Consider the following 20,782-nt stretch of genomic DNA (forward strand, 5'->3'; position numbering starts at 1 on the left):
AGTCAGTGTGGTGTCTGGAGAAACAGGAGGGGGCCTCAGCCCCTATAAGAGGCTGGATCTGCCTCTGGCGGAGCAGTTGGTGTTGGTGACGGGATGAGTGAGCAACAGGTGGATGCATAAAGCTGTACACAAAGCTGCTGTTCTTTTTATGAATACGCAGTCCTTTTCCTAGTAGACCCACAAACACTTTTCTGTTAAACACAACAGCCAGGCTGAAAATCAGCCAACAAACAACTTTTTAAGCGTCACCACCACCAACCACTGCAAAGCAACCAAATGCAGCACTGTTTGTGCTCTCTAATCCAAAACGCAGCACCGCTTTTACGCACTGTTTTATGTCAAACACGACACTTGATGCTGCAGGAGTGAACAGCACTGCGCGCCGGTTAAAGAGAGGACTGTGTCTGCTGCACTCTGCCTTAATTTCACCTCTGCAAACAGGCATTGCCCAATAAAATTTCTTTTATATTGTAGTAACGAGTAATGAAGGGGGTTAAGGGAAATGTATTGGAGTAAAAGTATACATTTTAATGAGGAAATCTAGTGGAGTTAAAGTGAAAGTCAGCAGAAATATACACTCAACAAAAATATAAACGTAACACTTTTGTTTTTGCTCCCATTTTGTATGAGATGAACTCAAAGATCTAAAACTTTTTCCACATACACAATATCACCATTTCCCTCAAATATTGTTCACAAACCAGTCTAAATCTGTGATACTGAGCACTTGTCCTTTGCTGAGATAATCCATCCCACCTCACAGGTGCCATACCAAGATGCTGATTAGACACCATGATTAGTGCACAGGTGTGCCTTAGACTGTCCACAATAAAAGGCCATCTGAAAGCTGCAGTTTTATCACACAGCACAATGCCACAGATGTCACAAGATTTGAGGGAGTGTGCAATTGGCATGCTGACAGCAGGAATGTCAACCAGAGCTGTTGCTCGTGTATTGAATGTTAATTTCTCTACCACAAGCCGTCTCCAAAGGCGTTTCAGAGAATTTGGCAGTACATCCAACCAGCCTCACAACCGCAGACCACGTGTAACCACACCAGCCCAGGACCTCCACATCCAACATGTTCACCTCCAAGATCATCTGAGACCAGCCACTCGGACAGCTGCTGAAACAATCGGTGTGCTGCACAAACTGTCAGAAACCGTCTCAGGGAAGCTCATCTGCATGCTTGTCGTCCTCATCGGGGTCTCGACCTGACTCCAGTTCGTCGTCGCAACTTCGCACAGCCATTGAAGAGGAGTGGACCAACATTCCACAGGCCACAATTGACAACCTGATCAACTCTATGCGAAGGAGATGTGTTGCACTGCATGAGGCAAATGGTGGTCACACCAGATACTGACTGGTATCCCCCCCCCAATAAAACAAAACTGCACCTTTCAGAGTGGCCTTTTATTGTGGACAGTCTAAGGCACACCTGTGCACTAATCATGGTGTCTAATCAGCATCTTGATATGGCACACCTGTGAGGTGGGATGGATTATCTCAGCAAAGGAGAAGTGCTTTTGTTGAGTATAAATAATGAAGTAAAGTACGGATACGTCAAAATTCTACTTAAGTACAGTAACAAAGTATTTCTACTTTGTTACATTACACTGATTAAAGGCCCCCTGACACGAGCATGACTTTGATTCACGCACTTGCACGCCCGTCGTCGTGATGATTCCACCCGCTGTGTTCACAGCTGGACGCCGTTCTTTGTTCTATTGGCTGCCACGCGCTCTGCGCTGGACACTGTGTATATAAAGTAATTATTTTGTGTCGGATTAATAATTTTCTCTGCAAATTGGCCGTTGAAAACGGCTGCAATCACTTCCTGAATCACATAGGACCGCTCCAGATTCAGCCGTTCACACGCGAGCCTAACAAACTGCAGAAAGCATTTTGAGCTGTCTAAAAAGGTAATTATTTGTCATGTTTACATTGTCATGGCTTGGTAAGACAGTTGTGTGTTCTTTCCTTCTTGTGTGTAGCTGTTAAATATGTTTATAACAAATTTAACTTGTTATAATCGTTCAGACGAGCTGCGGTCTGATGCAATCCATTGATGTCACCACTCGCTCTGTTCCCTTCTTTACTCCACTTTACGAGCTGCACATTAGATCACGCTACATAGCATGACATTTATTCGTGAAAGATTTTTTTTTTTTACATTTCAAGTGCGTGAATCAGTCATGCTCGTGTCAGGGGGCCTTAACACATTCTGAAGTGTCAAGGTTTTTTGCTTTTGTAATTTTTAAGTCTAATTTAATCACGTCTTGATATTTACATGGAATAATAATGATAATTGGCCCTGAACTGGCCAAAGAGACCAACAGTAGCCCCTGTTATCAATATGACCAGAGACACTTGAGATATGAAAGTGTGGCAGCAACACTGACATTTGTATGTTACATTTCAAATAAGTCTACATTACACCACGAGCTTGAGAAAATAAAGAGCTCAAAAGGAATGATGTAGCCCGGTGCCATACCCGGGTCTCACAATTGCCATCACTATAGCGACGCAGAAGGTATCCTTCAGGTGTCGCTATGTGATTGGGCGGGAAATGAGTTTTCCACATCAGTAAAAATAATTCTTAATTTTGTACATGTGACCACAGTTATCCTTAACTTTTACCTTAATCCAAATTAGTGTCATTATCTTTTGTGCTTTGGTGTCAGAATTTGACTCCTGAAAGAGCACAGATAACATCATACAGATTTATAAGTTTGTTCATTTTTAAACCCACTGGTTAACACATGAGATAAAAGGAAAAAAAGATCTTGTAAAAGACCACTGCTGTTGAATGATTATTTCACACAAGCACAGCTGCACATGCAGGGCTATCCTCTGTGTCTACAAGTGAACACAACAGAGTTTTGACCCAATTTATGCGAAAGTTAGTACAATGGCTACGGGTCATCCAAAGACAAAGTGATTTGATTTGATTTGAAATCAGTTAAAAATCAAAGACACAGGACAAGGTCAAAATCTGGGCCCAGTGTTTATAATTAGTTATTTAGATATAGATATGTAGCGTTATTTTTGAGGACTTGGTCAACGATAAACCTATTTACTATTAAATAACTAATATAATGTCATATGTACTTTTTTGTTTTTCACATGACCTGTGACCTCTAAAGTTCAAAGTCATAACTCTTCAAACTGTTTGGAGCCAATGTGGATTAAACACGGTGGAAGGATTCTGGGTACATGAGGATAAAGTGGTTCAGCTGTGGACAGAAATGATGCAGCATCAAGGCCACACAGAAACACAGAAAGTCCCTTCGGCTGCTCCCTTGTTTTCACCCGGGTCGCCACAGCAGATCCAAGTTGGATCTGCATGTTGATTTGGCACAAGTTTTACACCAGATGCCCTTCCTGACTCAACTCCACATTATATAGAGAAAAGTGGCAGGGGTGGGGTTTGAACAAGGAACCTTCCGCACTGAAACCAAGTGCACTAACCACTTGGACACCACCCCCGCCATATATTACGCTGTCACTGAGTAACTTATATTAACTAGCCTGACTCTGTCACTCGTGAAGTGAGGCTGCTGAACTCTTTGAGTGCTCCTTCCTGTTACTTTTTGGTGCTTCATGCCGTTTTGCTCGGGTGTCATTAATCGCTCTCTTTCAGAATGATAATTTATGTATGATATGGGCACTGTTTACTTGTGATTCAGGCCAACTTTGGAGCGGTGCAGACTTGTACCAGGGAGCTCTGCTCTGCACCTCTGCGACTCTTCACGCCGTTTGTCACCGCTATGTCAGACCATTTTTCTTCTTCCTCTTTCGGCTCCTTTGTTTAATCTTTTGTCCCGTTTGAAGAACCCGTCCCCACCTCCTCCTCCTTCCACTGCGCCTCTGCATGATGGTAGCCAGTGAAAGCTGAGCACACAGAGAAGATGGGCGGCACGAACAAGTCTGAAAAACGACAGGGTGATTTTCACCGACCACTGAGCAGCCCTTCTAATAAGGCAGCCACAGGAAGAAGCCAATCTGGGCTAATTACAAACTGAAATTGTATTGTGAGGACTGCAATTAGGAACTGCTTATGGAGGTGATCTGATGATTAACTACTGTATCTGACTGACCTCCATCAGCAGGACCATGACGCCTCGGAAAAGACAGACAGCCTTGAGTAGCGAATATTTGGCTTTTCCACTCAGGGTGGCGTGTGTGGATGAGCTGGGTGGGAAGAGGAGGGATTTAAATAATAATGACTACAAGGTAAACTAATTATGGCGAGTGCTCCAAAGGTATAGCGTGGCTCCCAGCAGCTGTGGCAGCTACGAGCCAAGTGCCAACTCCCGACTGGAGCAGCAGTCAAGTGGAAATTTCTAGCCTGACCCCCTGCTCAGGCTATTAATTGGCAGGAAATCTAATGACACATATACATATTTCCACAAAATTGATCTAATTGCTAATTTGCCAAAGGAGGCCACTTTCCAAATTAAACATGACTCCAGACAGTGAGAATGAGAAAGAAGAAAAACAGTATCAGTGAAATGGAGAACACATCACAGATCAGACTGTTCTGCGGATAAGAGTCAACGCTGTTCAGACAGACAGCTGAAAGTGAACAGACTGTTGAGCCACAAAGTCATTATTAGGAACACCCGTGATCGCCAACAGCCACGTGCACATGCACACGCACACATACAACATCTTCCATGATTAGTGGGAGATGTTTTGTTTTTACTCTGCCCTGACCTGGCACCACGAGGGGGCGTTTGGGGGCGACGCCCCCTCACGTCATCAACCCCGCCCCCTCGAATGTGAGAGTTATCAAAAAATAAAAAGAAAAAAGAAAGAAAAAGAATACTGGAAAATATAGCAAAATATTAGTTATTCAATAATATCACGTATTTAACAAATAAACCAAATTAATTAATTAAAGTAATTAATTTTAAAACAAACGAATATGGCGTGTGTCTGTGTTCAAGCGATTTGATAGGTTGAGGGTTGCGCTTGTCAGTGCGGCAGAGGGCAAGGATCCTGAGTCCAGCAATTATGGCAAGGTGGACGAACTAAAGCATGCTTGATTTATTCAAGCAGTGTCAGAGCTGGAGTTCCTGGGATTCATCAAGTCCACCAAGCAAAAGGCAGATCATGCAGCACGACTCACTTGGGAGGGTGTTAATGCTGCGTTTACACATGACGACAAGTCACGAATGCCACAAAGTACACATTCTTGGCCGCTGATCAGGTTTAAGGATATGATTCCTTCTTTATGTTCTCTAATGCCATATACCAACACAGTGCAGAGTAGCTACCTAAACTCTGTAAGGGAGATAGAGTATCTCGTCAATAGTTTTACATCCTCATTGAAGACAACTTTGGATGCTGTAGCTCCTCTGAAAAAGAGAGCTTTAAATCAGAAGTGTCTGACTCCGTGGTATAACTCACAAACTCGTAGCTTAAAGCAGATAACCCGTAAGTTGGAGAGGAAATGGCGTCTCACTAATTTAGAAGATCTTCACTTAGCCTGGAAAAAGAGTCTGTTGCTCTATAAAAAAGCCCTTCGTAAAGCTAGGACATCTTTCTACTCATCACTAATTGAAGAAAATAAGAACAACCCCAGGTTTCTTTTCAGCACTGTAGCCAGGCTGACAAAGAGTCAGAGCTCTATTGAGCTGAGTATTCCATTAACTTTAACTAGTAATGACTTCATGACTTTCTTTGCTAACAAAATTTTAACTATTAGAGAAAAAATTACTCATAACCATCCCAAAGACGTATCGTTATCTTTGGCTGCTTTCAGTGATGCCGGTATTTGGTTAGACTCTTTCTCTCCGATTGTTCTGTCTGAGTTATTCTCATTAGTTACTTCATCCAAACCATCAACATGTTTATTAGACCCCATTCCTACCAGGCTGCTCAAGGAAGCCCTACCATTATTTAATGCTTCGATCTTAAATATGATCAATCTATCTTTGTTAGTTGGCTATGTACCACAGGCTTTTAAGGTGGCAGTAATTAAACCATTACTTAAAAAGCCATCACTTGACCCAGCTATCTTAGCTAATTATAGGCCAATCTCCAACCTTCCTTTTCTCTCAAAAATTCTTGAAAGGGTAGTTGTAAAACAGCTAACTGATCATCTGCAGAGGAATGGTCTATTTGAAGAGTTTCAGTCAGGTTTTAGAATTCATCATAGTACAGAAACAGCATTAGTGAAGGTTACAAATGATCTTCTTATGGCCTCGGACAGTGGACTCATCTCTGTGCTTGTTCTGTTAGATCTCAGTGCTGCTTTTGATACTGTTGACCATAAAATTTTATTACAGAGATTAGAGCATGCCATAGGTATTAAAGGCACTGCGCTGCGGTGGTTTGAATCATATTTGTCTAATAGATTACAATTTGTTCATGTAAATGGGGAATCTTCTTCACAGACTAAAGTTAATTATGGAGTTCCACAAGGTTCTGTGCTAGGACCAATTTTATTCACTTTATACATGCTTCCCTTAGGCAGTATTATTAGACGGTATTGCTTAAATTTTCATTGTTACGCAGATGATACCCAGCTTTATCTATCCATGAAGCCAGAGGACACACACCAATTAGCTAAACTGCAGGATTGTCTTACAGACATAAAGACATGGATGACCTCTAATTTCCTGCTTTTAAACTCAGATAAAACTGAAGTTATTGTACTTGGCCCCACAAATCTTAGAAACATGGTGTCTAACCAGATCCTTACTCTGGATGGCATTACCCTGACCTCTAGTAATACTGTGAGAAATCTTGGAGTCATTTTTGATCAGGATATGTCATTCAAAGTGCATATTAAACAAATATGTAGGACTGCTTTTTTGCATTTACGCAATATCTCTAAAATCAGAAAGGTCTTGTCTCAGAGTGATGCTGAAAAACTAATTCATGCATTTATTTCCTCTAGGCTGGACTATTGTAATTCATTATTATCAGGTTGTCCTAAAAGTTCCCTAAAAAGCCTTCAGTTAATTCAAAATGCTGCAGCTAGAGTACTGACGGGGACTAGAAGGAGAGAGCATATCTCACCCATATTGGCCTCTCTTCATTGGCTTCCTGTTAATTCTAGAATAGAATTTAAAATTCTTCTTCTTACTTATAAGGTTTTGAATAATCAGGTCCCATCTTATCTTAGGGACCTCGTAGTACCATATTACCCCAATAGAGCGCTTCGCTCTCAGACTGCAGGCTTACTTGTAGTTCCTAGGGTTTGTAAGAGTAGAATGGGAGGCAGAGCCTTCAGCTTTCAGGCTCCTCTCCTGTGGAACCAGCTCCCAATTCAGATCAGGGAGACAGACACCCTCTCTACTTTTAAGATTAGGCTTAAAACTTTCCTTTTTGCTAAAGCTTATAGTTAGGGCTGGATCAGGTGACCCTGAACCATCCCTTAGTTATGCTGCTATAGACGTAGACTGCTGGGGGGTTCCCATGATGCACTGTTTCTTTTTCTTTTTGCTCTGTATGCACCACTCTGCATTTAATCATTAGTGATCGATCTCTGCTCCCCTCCACAGCATGTCTTTTTCCTGGTTCTCTCCCTCAGCCCCAACCAGTCCCAGCAGAAGACTGCCCCTCCCTGAGCCTGGTTCTGCTGGAGGTTTCTTCCTGTTAAAAGGGAGTTTTTCCTTCCCACTGTAGCCAAGTGCTTGCTCACAGGGGGTCGTTTTGACCGTTGGGGTTTTACATAATTATTGTATGGCCTTGCCTTACAATATAAAGCGCCTTGGGGCAACTGTTTGTTGTGATTTGGCGCTATATAAAAAAAATTGATTGATTGATTGATTGATCACGAATGTGATGATTCGGGGCAGAGGTGTCAGGTGTCCTCAGGAACTGCTGCAACCTGTTACCACACGTTATGAATAATGGCACGTGTTACTGGAGAATTATCAGGAACCATTACGCACGGTCAAGAATAGTGTTCCGTGTTGCTGCGCGCTATTGCGCCTAACAGCGCATCGTTAAGTTCTGTCATGTTGTGAACGAGGTGAATTGTCTCCACACACACACCCATATTCATGCAACCGAATTCAGATTGCTTCAGTTTTTCAGAAGAACTTTGTGACTGCTTGCGTAGCTGGGCTCTGTGCCATGGAGTGGCGCACATGCCCAATTGCGCTGTGTTTGCGCTTGTGATGGAGGGCTGTATGTAGGGTTAATCTACTGTCTCGTGTCTTTCTCAGATCAGTTGTTGGTTTGGTTTTGTGGAATGCAGGAGATCACTTGACTATACGTTCAAATAATAATTAAAAAAAATACTGTCATTCAAATTCAAATTAATTTATATAGCACATTTAAAACACAGCTGCAGCTGACCAAAGTGCTTCACAATAATAGCAATACACAAGTGTAAAATATTAAAGGAAATAAATACAAATAAATAAATAAATAATCTAAAAATACAGAGCAAAATAGCAGAGCAAAGCATACACCACTTAGCCAGTGTTGAAAGCCAGGGAGAAGAGATGAGTTTTCAGTCTGGACTTAAACTGTCCCACAGACTCTGAGGACCTGATAGTCAGCGGAAGATCGTTCCAGAGTCGTGGCGCTGCGACAGAAAAGGCTCTATCACCTCTGGATTTAAGCCTGGCTTTAGGAACAGCCAGGAGAAGCTGGTCAGCTGACCTCAGAGCCCTACGTGGAGTGTACGGCTGCAAGAGCTCACTCATACATCGGGCCTATACAGTGCAGACACTTAAAACAATCAGCAAAACTTTATATTTAACACGAAAGCTGGCAGGGAGCCAGTGTAAGGTGCAGAGCACAGGGGTGATGTGCTCATGCTTCTTTGTTTTAGTCAAAAGGCGGGCCGCAGCATTCTGTACACTCTGCAGGCGCTGTAGGGAGCGCTGGTCCAGCCCAACATAGAGAGCATTACAATAATCCAGACATGATTATAAATGCATGGATGGCTCTTTCAAAATCAACTTGAGTAAAATAAGATTTAATCTTGGAGAGAGTCCTCAGCTGAAAAAAGGTGGCCCTGATGACAGAGCTGATGTGCTTATCAAATCTGAACAATGGGTCAACTATCACCCCTAGATTTTTTACAAAAGGGCGGCAAAAAGTGGACAGAGGACCAATAACACTGTCTTGTCCTTGTAGAGGGTTACTTTACCCGAACACTAAAATCTCAGTTTTATTTTTATTAAGATTCAGAAAATTAGCTGTCATCCAGACTTGTACATCATTTAGACAGTCCTGTAGTATTTTTACAGCAGCCTGGGTATCACACGAAATCACAGGAAGGTAAATCTGAATGTCGTCTGCAAAACAATGAAAACAGACTTTGTGCTTTGTCATCACTCTTTACTCTTAGTCAGTCTCTTACAACGGTGTAGCCTAAATACACGAGCTTTCCAGGAGCGCACCCAATTCATTACGCATGCTCAGAGGCACGTCCCCTCCAGTGCGCACTTTTTTTGGGGGGGGGGGGGGGGGGCTGCCCCCTGTGATAAACTCATCGCCCCCTTAATATTTTTATTCTGGTGCCGGGCCTGACTCTGCCCTAGTGTTTTGACTCTGTCCTATGGGTTGCAGTGGACTTTACACTGAGCGTCCTCTGGTGGCCATTTTTGGCCGATGAAAACATCACCGAGGTCAATGCAAATACATGTACTTTGGTCACTTTTCAAAAGGGTCAGGCTCATCAATAAAGTCAATTTAATGTACAATGGTTCATTTCAGGTCAGCTTGGTGTATAAATCATATGGTTCCAGGCAGTGAGAAGCAAGTCAGAGACAAAACAAAACCAGCTGATTTCAATAGATAATCAATACAGCCCAAGCTTGTTTTCATCGGGCGGCCAGTCGCAGAGGTACAAATTCTCGTCTTCGGATTGGCCACTTCACAGGAAGTGACTGTATCCACGGTAACCCATTGTTTGTACTCTGCCATATTGTTTTGACTCTGTCGTATTGTTTTCACTCTGTCATGGTTTTACTCTGCCATATTATTTTGACTCTGTCCTATTTTTTTTTACTCTGCATACTGTTTAACTCTGTACTTTTGTTTTGACTCTGTCATATTGTTGTTACTCTGCCCTATTGTTTTCACTCTGTCCCATTGTTTTGACTCTGCCATACTGTTTTGATTCTGTCCTACTGTTTTTATTCTGCTGTATTATTTTGACTCTGTACTTTGTTTTTACTCTGAGTATTGTTTTTACTCTGCATATTGTTTTGACTCAAGCCTATTGTTTTTACTCTGCCCTATTGTTTTGACTGTAGTGTATTGTTTTTACTCTGCCCTATTATTTTGACTGTAGTGTACTGTTTTTACTCTGCCATATTGTTTTGACTCTGTGCTATTGTTTTTACTCTGTCATAATGTTTTGACTCTAGCCTATTGTTTTTACTCTGCAGTATTGTTTTGACTCTAACCTATTGTTTTTATTCTGTGCTATTGTTTTTACTCGGTCATAGTGCTGTTACTCTGCCCTATTGTTTTCACTCTGTCCCATTGTTTTGACTCTGCCGTATTGTTTTGATTCTGTCCTACTGTTTTACTCTGCTGTATTGTTTTTACTCTGCCCTACTGGTTTTAATCTGTCCTATTGTTTTGACCCTGCTGTATTGTTTTTACTCTGCCCTACTGGTTTTAATCTGTCCTATTGTTTTGACCCTGCTGTACTGTTTTTACTCTGCCCTACTGGTTTTAATCTGTCCTATTGTTTTGACCCTGCTGTATTGTTTTTACTCTGCCCTACTGGTTTTAATCTGTCCTATTGTTTTGACCCTGCTGTACTGTTTTTACTCTGCCCTACTGGTTTTAATCTGTCCTATTGTTTTGACCCTGCTGTATTGTTTTTACTCTGCCCTACTGGCTTTAATCTGTCCTATTGTTTTGACCCTGCTGTATTGTTTTTACTCTGCCCTACTGGCTTTAATCTGTCCTATTGTTTTGACCCTGCCCTGTTGTTTTTACTCTGCCAAACTGGTTTTAATCTGTTCTATTGTTTTGGTCCTGCCATATTGTTTTGACTCTGCCCTATTTTTTTTACTCTGCCATACTGGTTTTAATTTGTCCTATTGTTTTGACCCTGCCGTACTGTTTTTACTCTGCCATATTGTTTTGACTCTAGCCTATTGTTTTTACTCTGCCCTGCTGTTTTTACTCTGTCCTACTGTTTTTACCCTGTCCTATTATTTTTACTATGTCCTGTTGTTTTTACTCTGCCATATTGTTTTTACTCTGCCCTGCTGTTTTTACTCTGCATATTGTTTTGACTCTGTCCTAATGTTTTTACTCTGCCCTATTGTTTTGACTCAAGCCTATTGTTTTTACTCTGCCGTATTGTTTTGACTCTGTCCTAATGTTTTTACTCTGTCCTATTGTTTTTACTCTGCCCTATTGTTTTGACTGTAGTGTATTGTTTTTACTCTGCCATATTGTTTTGACTCTAGCCTATTGTTTTTACTCTGTCGTAATGTTTTGACTCTAGCCTATTGTTTTTACTCTGTCGTAATGTTTTGACTCTAGCCTATTGTTTTTATTCTGCCCTATTGTTTTAACTCTAGCCTATTGTTTTCACTCTAACCTATTGTTTTTACTCTGTGCTATTGTTTTCACTCGGTCATAGTGCTGTTACTCTGCCCTATTGTTTTCACTCTGTCCCATTGTTTTGACTCTGCCGTATTGTTTTGATTCTGTCCTACTGTTTTACTCTGCCGTATTGTTTGGACTCTGTACTTTCTTTGTACTCTATTGTTTTTACTCTGCATATTGTTTTGACTCTCGCCTATTGTTTTAACACTGCCCTATTGTTTTGACCCTGCTGTATTGTTTTTACTCTGCCCTACTGGTTTTAATCTGACCTATTGTTTTGACCCTGCTGTATTGTTTTTACTCTGCCTTACTGGTTTTAATCTGTCCTATTGTTTTGACCCTGCCCTGTTTTCTTACTCTGCCATACTGGTTTTAATCTGTCCTATTGTTTTGATCCTGCCATATTGTTTTTACTCTGCCCTATTTTTTTACTCTACCATACTGGTTTTAATCTGTCCTATTGTTTTGACCCTGCCGTAATGTTTATACTCTGCCCTACTGTTTGACTCTGCCCAAGTGTTTTTACTCTGCCCTGTTGTTTTTACTCTGTCACATTGTTTTTACTCTGCCCAGCTGTTTTTACTCTGTCACACTGTTCTTACTCTGCCATATTATTTTGACTCTGTCCTATTGTTTTTACTCTGCGTATTAACTTTATACTTTTGTTTTTACTCTGAGTATTGTTTTGCTCTGTCCTAATGTTTTTACTCTGCCATATTGTTTTTACTCTTCATAATGTTTTTACTCTGCCGTATTGTTTTGACTCTTGCCTATTGTTTTTACTCTGCCGTATTGTTTTGACTCTTGCCTATTGTTTTTACTCTGCCCTATTGTTTTGACTCTTGCCTATTGTTTTTACTCTGCCGTATTGTTTTGATTCTGTCCTACTGTTTTACTCTGCCGTATTGTTTGGACTCTGTACTTTCTTTGTACTCTATTGTTTTTACTCTGCATATTGTTTTGACTCTCGCCTATTGTTTTAACACTGCCCTATTGTTTTGACCCTGCTGTATTGTTTTTACTCTGCCCTACTGGTTTTAATCTGACCTATTGTTTTGACCCTGCTGTATTGTTTTTACTCTGCCTTACTGGTTTTAATCTGTCCTATTGTTTTGACCCTGCCCTGTTTTCTTACTCTGCCATACTGGTTTTAATCTGTCCTATTGTTTTGATCCTGCCATATTGTTTTTACTCTGCCCTATTTTTTTACTCTACCATACTGGTTTTAATCTGTCCTATTGTTTTGACCCTGCCGTAATGTTTATACTCTGCCCTACTGTTTGACTCTGCCCAAGTGTTTTTACTCTGCCCTGTTGTTTTTACTCTGTCACATTGTTTTTACTCTGCCCAGCTGTTTTTACTCTGTCACACTGTTCTTACTCTGCCATATTATTTTGACTCTGTCCTATTGTTTTTACTCTGCGTATTAACTTTATACTTTTGTTTTTACTCTGAGTATTGTTTTGCTCTGTCCTAATGTTTTTACTCTGCCATATTGTTTTTACTCTTCATAATGTTTTTACTCTGCCGTATTGTTTTGACTCTTGCCTATTGTTTTTACTCTGCCGTATTGTTTTGACTCTTGCCTATTGTTTTTACTCTGCCCTATTGTTTTGACTCTTGCCTATTGTTTTTACTCTGCCGTATTGTTTTGACTCTTGCCTATTGTTTTTACTCTGCCCTATTGTTTTGACTCTTGCCTATTGTTTTTACTCTGCCGTATTGTTTTGACTCTTGCCTATTGTTTTTACTCTGCCCTATTGTTTTGACTCTTGCCTATTGTTTTTAATCTGCCCTATTGTTTTGACTATGTCCTAATGTTTTTACTCTGCCCTATTGTTTTGACTCAAGCCTATTGTTTTGACTCTGCCCTATTATTTTGACTGTATTGTTTTTACTCTGCCATATTGTTTTGACTCTAGCCTATTGTTTTTACTCTGCAGTATTGTTTTGACTCTAACCTATTGTTTTTACTCTGTGCTATTGTTTTTACTCGGTCATAGTGCTGTTACTCTGCCCTATTGTTTTCACTCTGTCCCATTGTTTTGACTCTGCCGTATTGTTTTGATTCTGTCCTACTGTTTTACTCTGCCGTATTGTTTGGACTCTGTACTTTGTTTTTACTCTGTGTATTGTTCTGACTCTCGCCTATTGTTTTAACACTGCCCTATTGTTTTGACCCTGCTGTATTGTTTTTACTCTGTTCTACTGGTTTTAATCTGCCCTATTGTTTTGACCCTGCAGTATTGTTTTTACTCTGCCCTACTGGTTTGAATCTGTCCTATTGTTTTGACCCTGCCCTGTTGTTTTTACTCTGCCAAACTGGTTTTAATCTGTCCTATTGTTTTGATCCTGCCATATTGTTTTTACTCTGCCCTATTTTTTTTTTACTCTGCCATACTGGTTTTAATCTGTCCTATTGTTTTGACCCTGCCATATTGTTTTTATTCTGCAGTATTGTTTTGACTCTAACCTATTGTTTTTACTCTGTGCTATTGTTTTTACTCGGTCATAGTGCTGTTACTCTGCCCTATTGTTTTCACTCTGTCCCATTGTTTTGACTCTGCCGTATTGTTTTGATTCTGTCCTACTGTTTTTCTCTGCCGTATTGTTTGGACTCTGTACTTTGTTTTTACTCTATTGTTTTTACTCTGCGTATTGTTCTGACTCTCGCCTATTGTTTTAACACTGCCCTATTGTTTTGACCCTGCTGTATTGTTTTTACTCTGCCCTACTGGTTTTAATCTGCCCTATTGTTTTGACCCTGCTGTATTGTTTTTACTCTGCCCTACTGGTTTGAATCTGTCCTATTGTTTTGACCCTGCCCTGTTGTTTTTACTCTGCCAAACTGGTTTTAATCTGTCCTATTTTTTTGATCCTGCCATATTGTTTTTACTCTGCCCTATTTTTTTTACTCTGCCATACTGGTTTTAATCTGTCCTATTGTTTTGACCCTGCCGTATTGTTTTTACTCTGCCATATTGTTTTGGCTCTAGCCTATTGTTTTTACTCTGCGCTGCTGTTTTTATTCTGCCCTGCTGTTTTCACTCTGTCCCATTGTTTTGACTCTGCCATATTGTTTTGATTCTGTCCTACTGTTTTTACTCTGCTGTTTTTACTCTGTCCTATTGTTTTTACTCTGCCCTATTGTTTTGACTGTAGTGTATTGTTTTTACTCTGCCATATTGTTTTGACTCTAGCCTATTGTTTTTACTCTGTCGTAATGTTTTGACTCTAGCCTACTGTTTTTACTCTGCAGTATTGTTTTGACTCTAACCTATTGTTTTTACTCTGTGCTATTGTTTTTACTCGGTCATAATGTTTTGACAATAGCCTATTGTTTTTACTCTGCAGTATTGTTTTGACTCTAACCTATTGTTTTTACTCTGTGCTATTGTTTTTACTCGGTCATAGTGCTGTTACTCTGCCCTATTGTTTTCACTCTGTCCCATTGTTTTGACTCTGCCGTATTGTTTTGATTCTGTCTTACTGTTTTACTCTGCCGTATTGTTTGGACTCTGCACTTTGTTTTACTCTATTGTTTTTACTCTGCGTATTGTTCTGACTCTCGCCTATTGTTTTAACACTGCCCTATTGTTTTGACTCTGCCGTATTGTTTTTACTCTGCCATATTGTTTTGGCTCTAGCCTATTGTTTTTACTCTGCCCTGCTGTTTTTACTCTGTCCTACTGTTTTTACCCTGTCCTGTTATTTTTACTCTGTCCTGTTGTTTTTACTCTGCCCTGCTGTTTTGACTCTGCCCTGCTGTTTTCACTCTGTACCATTGTTTTGACTCTGCCATATTGTTTTGATTCTGTCCTACTGTTTTTACTCTGCTGTATTATTTTGACTCTGCCCTATTGTTTTTACTCTGCTGTATTGTTTTTACTCTTGAGTATTGTTTTTACTCTGCATATTGTTTTGACTCTGTCCTAATGTTTTTACTCTGCCCTATTGTTTTGACTCAAGCCTATTGTTTTAACTCTCGCCTATTGTTTTTACTCTGCAGTATTGTTTTGACTCTAACCTATTGTTTTTACTCTGTGCTATTGTTTTTACTTGGTCATAGTGCTGTTACTCTGCCCTATTGTTTTCACTCTGTCCCACTGTTTTGACTCTGCCGTATTGTTTGGACTCTGTACTTTGTTTTTACTCTATTGTTTTTACTCTGCGTATTGTTCTGACTCTCGCCTATTGTTTTAACACTGCCCTATTGTTTTGACCCTGCTGTATTGTTTTTACTCTGCTCTACTGGTTTTAATCTGCCCTATTGTTTTGACCCTGCTGTATTGTTTTTACTCTGCCCTACTGGTTTGAATCTGTCCTATTGTTTTGACCCTGCTGTATTGTTTTTACTCTGCCCTACTGGTTTGAATCTGTCCTATTGTTTTGACCCTGCCCTGTTGTTTTTACTCTGCCAAACTGGTTTTAATCTGTTCTATTGTTTTGATCCTGCCATATTGTTTTTACTCTGCCCTATTTTTTTTTACTCTGCCATACTGGTTTTAATCTGTCCTATTGTTTTGACCCTGCCGTATTGTTTTTACTCTGCCATATTGTTTTGGCTCTAGCCTATTGTTTTTACTCTGCCCTGCTGTTTTTACTCTGTCCTACTGTTTTTACCCTGTCCTATTATTTTTACTCTGCCCTGCTGTTTTTATTCTGCCCTGCTGTTTTCACTCTGTCCCATTGTTTTGACTCTGCCATATTGTTTTGATTCTGTCCTACTGTTTTTACTCTGCTGTATTATTTTGACTCTGTCCTATTGTTTTTACTCTGCCCTATTGTTTTGACTGTAGTGTATTGTTTTGACTGCCATATTGTTTTGACTCTAGCCTATTGTTTTTACTCTGTCGTAATGTTCTGACTCTAGCCTATTGTTTTTACTCTGTCGTAATGTTTTGACTCTAGCCTATTGTTTTTACTATGCTGTATTGTTTTGACTCTAACCTATTGTTTTTAGTCGGTCATAATGTTTTGACTCTAGCCTATTGTTTTTACTCTGCAGTATTGTTTTGACTCTAACCTATTGTTTTTACTCTGTGCTATTGTTTTTACTCGGTCATAGTGCTGTTACTCTGCCCTATTGTTTTCACTCTGTCCCATTGTTTTGACTCTGCCGTATTGTTTTGATTCTGTCCTACTGTTTTACTCTGCCGTATTGTTTGGACTCTGTACTTTGTTTTTACTCTGTGTATTGTTCTGACTCTCGCCTATTGTTTTAACACTGCCCTATTGTTTTGACCCTGCTGTATTGTTTTTACTCTGTTCTACTGGTTTTAATCTGCCCTATTGTTTTGACCCTGCAGTATTGTTTTTACTCTGCCCTACTGGTTTGAATCTGTCCTATTGTTTTGACCCTGCCCTGTTGTTTTTACTCTGCCAAACTGGTTTTAATCTGTCCTATTGTTTTGATCCTGCCATATTGTTTTTACTCTGCCCTATTTTTTTTTACTCTGCCATACTGGTTTTAATCTGTCCTATTGTTTTGACCCTGCCATATTGTTTTTATTCTGCAGTATTGTTTTGACTCTAACCTATTGTTTTTACTCTGTGCTATTGTTTTTACTCGGTCATAGTGCTGTTACTCTGCCCTATTGTTTTCACTCTGTCCCATTGTTTTGACTCTGCCGTATTGTTTTGATTCTGTCCTACTGTTTTTCTCTGCCGTATTGTTTGGACTCTGTACTTTGTTTTTACTCTATTGTTTTTACTCTGCGTATTGTTCTGACTCTCGCCTATTGTTTTAACACTGCCCTATTGTTTTGACCCTGCTGTATTGTTTTTACTCTGCCCTACTGGTTTTAATCTGCCCTATTGTTTTGACCCTGCTGTATTGTTTTTACTCTGCCCTACTGGTTTGAATCTGTCCTATTGTTTTGACCCTGCCCTGTTGTTTTTACTCTGCCAAACTGGTTTTAATCTGTCCTATTTTTTTGATCCTGCCATATTGTTTTTACTCTGCCCTATTTTTTTTTACTCTGCCATACTGGTTTTAATCTGTCCTATTGTTTTGACCCTGCCGTATTGTTTTTACTCTGCCATATTGTTTTGGCTCTAGCCTATTGTTTTTACTCTGCGCTGCTGTTTTTATTCTGCCCTGCTGTTTTCACTCTGTCCCATTGTTTTGACTCTGCCATATTGTTTTGATTCTGTCCTACTGTTTTTACTCTGCTGTATTATTTTGACTCTGTCCTATTGTTTTTACTCTGCCCTATTGTTTTGACTGTAGTGTATTGTTTTTACTCTGCCATATTGTTTTGACTCTAGCCTATTGTTTTTACTCTGTCGTAATGTTTTGACTCTAGCCTACTGTTTTTACTCTGCAGTATTGTTTTGACTCTAACCTATTGTTTTTACTCTGTGCTATTGTTTTTACTCGGTCATAATGTTTTGACAATAGCCTATTGTTTTTACTCTGCAGTATTGTTTTGACTCTAACCTATTGTTTTTACTCTGTGCTATTGTTTTTACTCGGTCATAGTGCTGTTACTCTGCCCTATTGTTTTCACTCTGTCCCATTGTTTTGACTCTGCCGTATTGTTTTGATTCTGTCTTACTGTTTTACTCTGCCGTATTGTTTGGACTCTGCACTTTGTTTTTACTCTATTGTTTTTACTCTGCGTATTGTTCTGACTCTCGCCTATTGTTTTAACACTGCCCTATTGTTTTGACTCTGCCGTATTGTTTTTACTCTGCCATATTGTTTTGGCTCTAGCCTATTGTTTTTACTCTGCCCTGCTGTTTTTACTCTGTCCTACTGTTTTTACCCTGTCCTGTTATTTTTACTCTGTCCTGTTGTTTTTACTCTGCCCTGCTGTTTTGACTCTGCCCTGCTGTTTTCACTCTGTACCATTGTTTTGACTCTGCCATATTGTTTTGATTCTGTCCTACTGTTTTTACTCTGCTGTATTATTTTGACTCTGCCCTATTGTTTTTACTCTGCTGTATTGTTTTTACTCTTGAGTATTGTTTTTACTCTGCATATTGTTTTGACTCTGTCCTAATGTTTTTACTCTGCCCTATTGTTTTGACTCAAGCCTATTGTTTTAACTCTCGCCTATTGTTTTTACTCTGCAGTATTGTTTTGACTCTAACCTATTGTTTTTACTCTGTGCTATTGTTTTTACTTGGTCATAGTGCTGTTACTCTGCCCTATTGTTTTCACTCTGTCCCACTGTTTTGACTCTGCCGTATTGTTTGGACTCTGTACTTTGTTTTTACTCTATTGTTTTTACTCTGCGTATTGTTCTGACTCTCGCCTATTGTTTTAACACTGCCCTATTGTTTTGACCCTGCTGTATTGTTTTTACTCTGCTCTACTGGTTTTAATCTGCCCTATTGTTTTGACCCTGCTGTATTGTTTTTACTCTGCCCTACTGGTTTGAATCTGTCCTATTGTTTTGACCCTGCTGTATTGTTTTTACTCTGCCCTACTGGTTTGAATCTGTCCTATTGTTTTGACCCTGCCCTGTTGTTTTACTCTGCCAAACTGGTTTTAATCTGTTCTATTGTTTTGATCCTGCCATATTGTTTTTACTCTGCCCTATTTTTTTTTACTCTGCCATACTGGTTTTAATCTGTCCTATTGTTTTGACCCTGCCGTATTGTTTTTACTCTGCCATATTGTTTTGGCTCTAGCCTATTGTTTTTACTCTGCCCTGCTGTTTTTACTCTGTCCTACTGTTTTTACCCTGTCCTATTATTTTTACTCTGCCCTGCTGTTTTTATTCTGCCCTGCTGTTTTCACTCTGTCCCATTGTTTTGACTCTGCCATATTGTTTTGATTCTGTCCTACTGTTTTTACTCTGCTGTATTATTTTGACTCTGTCCTATTGTTTTTACTCTGCCCTATTGTTTTGACTGTAGTGTATTGTTTTGACTCTGCCATATTGTTTTGACTCTAGCCTATTGTTTTTACTCTGTCGTAATGTTCTGACTCTAGCCTATTGTTTTTACTCTGTCGTAATGTTTTGACTCTAGCCTATTGTTTTTACTATGCTGTATTGTTTTGACTCTAACCTATTGTTTTTAGTCGGTCATAATGTTTTGACTCTAGCCTATTGTTTTTACTCTGCAGTATTGTTTTGACTCTAACCTATTGTTTTTACTCTGTGCTATTGTTTTTACTCGGTCATAGTGCTGTTACTCTGCCATATTGTTTTCACTCTGTCCCATTGTTTTGACTCTGCCGTATTGTTTTCATTCTGTCCTACTGTTTTACTCTGCCGTATTGTTTGGACTCTGTACTTTGTTTTTACTCTATTGTTTTTACTCTGCGTATTGTTCTGACTCTTGCCTATTGTTTTAACACTGCCCTATTGTTTTGACCCTGCTGTATTGTTTTTACTCTGCCCTACTGGTTTTAATCTGCCCTATAGTTTTGACCCTGCTGTATTGTTTTTACTCTGCCCTACTGGTTTTAATTTGTTCTATTGTTTTGATCCTGCCATATTGTTTTTACTCTGCCATACTGGTTTTAATCTGTCCTATTGTTTTGACCCTGCCGTATTGTTTTTACTCTGCCATATTGTTTTGGCTCTAGCCTATTGTTTTTACTCTGCCCTGCTGTTTTTACTCTGTCCTACTGTTTTTACCCTGTCCTATTATTTTTACTCTGCCCTGCTGTTTTTATTCTGCCCTGCTGTTTTCACTCTGTCCCATTGTTTTGACTCTGCCATATTGTTTTGATTCTGTCCTACTGTTTTTACTCTGCTGTATTATTTTGACTCTGTCCTATTGGTTTTACTCTGCCCTATTGTTTTGACTGTAGTGTATTGTGTTTACTCTGCCATATTGTTTTGACTCTAGCCTATTGTTTTTACTCTGCAGTATTGTTTTGACTCTAACCTATTGTTTTTACTTGGTCATAATGTTTTGACTCTAGCCTATTGTTTTTACTCTGCAGTATTGTTTTGACTCTAACCTATTGTTTTTACTCTGTGCTATTGTTTTTACTCGGTCATAGTGCTGTTACTCTGCCCTATTGTTTTCACTCTGTCCCATTGTTTTTACTCTGCCATACTGGTTTTAATCTGTCCTACTGTTTTGACCCTGCCGTATTGTTTTTACTCTGCCATATTGTTTTGATTCTGTCCTACTGTTTTTACTCTGCTGTATTATTTTGACTCTGTCCTACTGTTTTTACCCTGTCCTGTTATTTTTACTCTGTCCTGTTGTTTTTCCTCTGCCCTGCTGTTTTGACTCTGCCCTGCTGTTTTGATTCTGTCCT

At 39.6% G+C, this 20,782-nt stretch overlaps 1 protein-coding gene across 9 annotated transcripts in view; it reads right to left on the reverse strand.

Annotated features, from left to right (window-relative positions):
• foxp1b (forkhead box P1b) overlaps positions 1 to 20,782 on the reverse strand; it is a 732,035-nt gene that overhangs the window by 15,138 nt on the left and 696,115 nt on the right. The gene's annotated exons all lie outside the window — the stretch shown is intronic.

The sequence above is a fragment of the Thalassophryne amazonica genome, chromosome 3, assembly GCF_902500255.1.
Source record: "Thalassophryne amazonica chromosome 3, fThaAma1.1, whole genome shotgun sequence".
Lineage (NCBI taxonomy): Eukaryota > Metazoa > Chordata > Actinopteri > Batrachoidiformes > Batrachoididae > Thalassophryne > Thalassophryne amazonica.